This window comes from Ranitomeya variabilis, chromosome 2 (genome assembly GCF_051348905.1).
Source record: "Ranitomeya variabilis isolate aRanVar5 chromosome 2, aRanVar5.hap1, whole genome shotgun sequence".
NCBI lineage: Eukaryota > Metazoa > Chordata > Amphibia > Anura > Dendrobatidae > Ranitomeya > Ranitomeya variabilis.
In genome coordinates this window covers 597,329,753-597,335,752 of record NC_135233.1, presented here as the reverse complement: position 1 = coordinate 597,335,752, position 6,000 = coordinate 597,329,753, and positions in this window count along the sequence as shown.

Genomic DNA, 6,000 nt, shown 5'->3' with positions numbered 1-6,000 from the left:
CCCCTTCTGGGCAAAAAAATATCATATTCATAACTAAATTATTAAACTAAATATTAAAGGAAAGGTATGATGGGGTTATATATCAAGCCTTGAAGATACAGGCCTACATTTTTCGGTTACGCTGCTCTGACAAAAATTCCTGTTCTTTGCTCTGCTGTTTCGTTATCAAAAGGATATTAAATAATATACAAGCAGTGTAAACCGAAACTTTGGATTTCTTAAATATTTATGATAAATTCTAACTTAGCAGAAAACGTTAAAGTTTTTGTTCTTACTTAAATGCATGTATTTTTAGCTAAAATCATTTTTGTAATTGGGTTTCATAACATAATTTGCATTGTTGTAATTTTTTTGGCGTCTCTGTTGCACTGGGTATTGCTGGATGCAGAATGAGTTAAATTAGAATCTGTCAGGGAGCTCACTATGACAGCAATTCTAACTATCTACTGATTTATGACCACAGACCACATGAAAGTTGAATGTGCAGAGAAACAAAGAGCCTAGGAAAGCCAAACAGTGCAACATTTTTTTTAAATAAAACCAAATTGCAAAAATTATTATTATATTCCAAATATATGAATTTAAGTTAAAAAAAAATAGTTCCCCAGAAGCGGACAATTCCTTAATGGTAACAGTCCTATAAGAAGCGTTGTGCTCGTTCAGTGAATGATTGTTGGCATGTTTGCATCGGCAGATTGGTTAACGAGTGTTCTAATCAACGATTCTCCAATATTGGCTCACCTAATTGGGCCTAAAATGTTAAAGAGACTACTAAGTGCTGCAACAAAAAAGCTTTTCTATTATAAAATTAAATAATCTGTTCTACAATGTGCACTATGTAAGATTTAGTGGCAGTTATAGGTATAAGATATAGATCCTTAGGATGCAGATACAGTACAACACAATTGTGGAATAAGATTTAGTGGCAGTTATAGGTATAAGATATAGATCCTTAGGATGCAGATACAGTACAATACAATTGTGGAATAAGATTTAGTGGCAGTTATAGGTATAAGATATAGATCCTTAGGATGCAGATACAGTACAATACAATTGTGGAATAAGATTTAGTGGCAGTTATAGGTATAAGATATAGATCCTTAGGATGCAGATACAGTACAATACAATTGTGGAATAAGATTTAGTGGCTGTTACAGGTATAAGATATAGATCCTTAGGATGCAGATACAGTACAATACAATTGTGGAATAGGGAGCTGAGGACTCCCTGCTCCACCATTCAGACTGTGAATCTGAGGGTCCTCAGTAGGTGCAAGGACATCACTAGATCCACCTGCTGCGTGGACCCTCAGTTCACACAACACAGACCTGAGCGTGCATAGAGGGGAACAGAGAAGGGTTAGCAGTTTTATTTTTTTCTTTATTGTCAGTCAATATTCATGGGAAAAAGCTACTATAGGTGCACCATATTATGTGTCAGGTTATGGAGACATTATAATGTGTGTAGGCTAAAGGGCTATTTGATAGTGTGATAAGCGGAGGCTATCCTATTGTGTGTGCCGATTATTCAGTTTGGGGGTCTGTGACGGCATCAAACAGTGTGAGAGGGCTAGGGAGGCTTCATACTGTATGGGGGAGCTTTGGGAGTATCGTATTGTGTTGAGGCTTTGGGGTATCCTACTGTGCGTGAGTTGTGGAGGCATCATACTGTGAGTGGGAGCCTGTGGGGGTTATACAGTCTGGGGTCCTCTGGTGTCATTAAACCATGTGAGAGAGCTGGAGAGGCTTAATATTGTTTGGGGGAACTGTGGGACCGTCGTACTATGTTGGGGCTGTGGGGCATCATACCGCGTGTGGTGGTCTGTGGGGGATTATACAGTCTGGGCAACTGTGCGAGGCATCATACTGTGTGAGGGAGCTGGGTGGTGGTTCAAACTATTTGGGGACCATCATACTGTGAGTATCATACTGTGGGGGCATCATACTGTCTTTTGGGCTATGGGAACATCATGTTGTGTGAGGGGGCTGTAGGGGCATCATACTGTTTTGGAGGTCTATGGGGACATCATAATGTCTGGCACTAGCAGATGGTCAACATACTTAATTCTACCCAATATTAAGTGAGAAAATTAATATTGATACAAAATACTAATAATTAATATTATGCAGAATTAATTTCACCTTTTGGTTTGGCACTCCATAACAGTGACAGTCTCTTAAGTTGTCCCGCAAAACATTAGTTGCCCACCACTGTTTTACTGTATAAACATCAGGGGTCTGAACGCTGGGACCTCTACTGATCCTGAGACTGAAGGGCATGAGGAGCTTATGCCTACTTTACTGGTCCTACTAATTACATGATTGCTGGGTATCTGACATGTGTAGAATAGCTCCTGGGATTTAGAAGCCCCAGGTAAGAACTGGAAACTCCTACAAGTTGCCCCAGTTACAGTGAAAAACTGAGCAGTAGTAAAATGTATTGTCAGCCAGGAGCCCCTCTTTCCCCCAAAAAATGTCATTAATCACTATAAAATACATTTTAATTGCACATACCTCACAAAAAAATCCAATTGCTGGTTTCGGCTTTGGCTGCTAGGTGGTGGCGCTGCGCCTTTTTTGCGGCTGATACTTGACAGAATCAGCCCTGTTTTATTTCTGGGACTTCTGGTACCATGAGATCAGGGAAGTATGGGGTTAAATGTCTGTTCTATATTGCTCCTTTCTGCCTGCTATTTAAACCCCTAGGTCTCTGACTTCCACTTCCAGTCAATTCGTTTTTGCTACCTGACTTGTGCCAAGTCTGTCGGAGGTAGCCTTTTTGACCCTGTGGCATCTGACAGTCATGACACCTATACATTTTAGGTATGTACATGACTGTAAAAACTCGAAGGATGAAAACGTAGACAGCATAAAAAAATAAAAAAATAAACTGTTTAAAAAAAATCACTTTTTTCTATATTCACCTCACAAAAAAAAAATATATAAATCACACAGTAATTAAACAACTTTGCTGGTACTTAAAAATGCTGCCAATTTTACAGACATAAAATCTGTTGGTAAAATCCGCACCAAATACACAATGTGTACAATTTTATGCTTGGATCTTCATGACGTATTGCAAGTCCTGCAACTTAACCAACAAAGAAAACTGCATCTTACCATTAAACCAAAAGCAGGGTGTGAAAAATTAAATTTTTTAAATCTTATTGAAAGGTCATTCAAGTGCGCGGAGCTTTCATCTACAGCTCATTTCTAAGAAAACGGAATTTTTAGGATGATCCCCCTACATGCTGGGTTAATAGAATCTACAGATGACCTTACGGAGCCTCCCGCTACACATAAATTCCCCATAATTGTATCATTCTGTCTAAGTTCCCAACTTGCTGGGATGCATTAGCATATTAAAATTAACTCTGCAGGCTGTAATCACTTCACCTTAATAAATGAACTTACTAGGCCAAATTTGATCAAGTTATAGTACACCCTTGTGGTGTTCCCTTCATACCCCCAATAGGAGATTTGATAATATTACATTTGCAGTAATCTTCCTCCACCGAGCTTACTGGATAACAAATTAACCTTTTCCAAAATCCAATAAGCAGTCAAAAATAAAAATGACTTATTATCAGTTAGAGAACGCATCCATGTTTCATATGACGGTGACAACATTTTCTTGCAAATGAAGAAAAACTGCCCAGAAAAAGATGAGACGGCCTAAACTAGCGTTTGATTTTTTTTCTTTGTGCAATATATTAATTTCACAGTGCGTAAGCATTCTTTCCAGATATGTAATTAGTGAGTTATAACGTTCATTATTTCTGCGGAGTAACAGAGGAAGCTTATTCCTTGAGAGAATTACATGACTTCTGTACATAAAACTGGCTAATAACTGATTACTTACTGTAACCGGCTGCTATTTGCATATACCAATATATTCTGTAGTGCTGAATTATCGGGGAGACGTCCAGAGCAGAAAATAATTGATGTACAATAATGAGCCAAGCTGTAGATGGTACAAGCTGTAGAAGATTACTACTACTCAACAAAAACCTTGACCTACAGTACAGACCAAAAGTTTGGACACACCTTCTCATTTAAAGATTTTTCTGTATTTTCATAACTATGAAAATTGTACATTGACACTGAAGGCATGAAAACTATGAATTAACACATGTGGAATTATATACTTAACAAAAAAGTGTGAAACAACTGAAATTGTGTCTTATATTCTAGGTTCTTCACCTTATGCTTTTATGGCTGCTTTGCACACTCTTGACATTCTCTTGATCAGCTTCAAGAGGTAGTCACCGGGAATGGTTTTCACTTACAGGTGTGCCCTGTCAGGTTTAATAACTGGGATTTCTTGCCTTATAAATGGGGTTGGGACCATCAGTTGTGTTGTGCAGAAGTCTGGTGGATACACAGCTGATAGTCCAACTGAATAGACTGTTAGAATTTGTATTATGGCAAGAAAAAAGCAGCTAAGTAAAGAAAAACGAGTAGCCATCATTACTTTAAGAAATTAAGGTCAGTCCGAAAACTTGGGAAAACTTTGAAAGTGTCCCCAAGTGCAGTGGCAAAAACCATCAAGTGCTACAAAGAAACTGGCTCACCTGAGGACCGCCCCAGGAAATGAAGACCAAGAGTCACCTCTGCTTCTGAGGATAAGTTTATCGGAGTCACCAGCCTCAGAAATCGCAGGTTAACAGCAGCTCAGATTAGAGACCAGGTCAATGCCACACAGAGTTCTAGCAGCAGACTCATCTCTACAACAACTGTTAAGAGGAGACTTTGTGCAGCAGGCCTTCATGGTAAAATATCTGCTAGGAAACCACTGCTAAGGACAGGCAACAAGCATAAGAGACTTGTTTGGGCTAAAGAACACAAGGAATGGACATTAGACCAGTGGAAATCTGTGCTTTGGTCTGATGAGTCATAATTTGAGATCTTTGGTTCCAACCACCATGTCTTTGTGCGACGCAGAAAAGGTGAACAGATAGACTCTACATGCCTGGTTCCCACCGTGAAGCATGGAGGAGGAGGTGTGATGGTGTGGGGGTGCTTTGCTGGTGACACTGTTGGGGATTTATTTAAAATTTAAGGCATACTGAACCAGCATGGCTACCACAGCATCTTGCAGCGGCATGCTATTCCATCCAGTTTGCGTTTAGTTGGACCATCATTTATTTTTTAACAGGACAATGACCCCAAAGACACCTCCAGGTTGTGTAAGGGCTATTTGACTAAGAAGGAGAGTGATGGGGTGCTACGCAGGGGCGGATTATCAGAGGGTCAATATGGGCGGTAGCCCAGGGTCCAGTGGTGTTGGGGGGGCCCTGGGCTACCGCACAGATTGACCCTCTGATAATCCGCCCGAGTACTGTGAATGCCCGCCGGCGCCGGCATTTATGTGCGCCTGGACCCGGTGGGCAGAGAGAGGGGGCCCGCACCGGGCCCCTTCTCATCTGCTCACCGGGCCCCTCCCGGCGCTGCGGCGGGTTCCTATTGACGTGCGGGCGTGCGCCTGCACGTCAATAGTTAACAACAGCCGCCAGCCAATTGGAGGCTGGCAGCTGAAGTCGGCCGCCCGCAGCGCACATGTCGCCGGCGTCTGACGTCATTGTCAGTCGCCGGCGAGTGTGCGCTGCTGGAGGGAGCTCGCCGCCTGGATCGCTGGTCAGGTGAGATGTTTGTTTTTTGTTTTTTTTTGATAAGCTAACGGTGGACACACTGGGGGCAATGCTGGAGACACTGGGGCAGATTGCTGGAGACACTGGGGCAGATTGCTGGAGACACTGGGGGCAATGCTGGACACACTGAGGGCAATGCTGGAGACACTGGGGCAGATTGCTGGAGACACTGGGGCAGATTGCTGGAGACACTGCTGGAGACACTGGGGCAGATTGCTGGACACACTGGGGCAATGCTGGAGGACACACTGGGGCAGATTTCTGGAGACACTGGGGCAATGCTGGAGGACACACTGGGGCAGATTGCTGGAGACACTGGGGCAATGCTGGAGACACTGGGGCAGATTGCT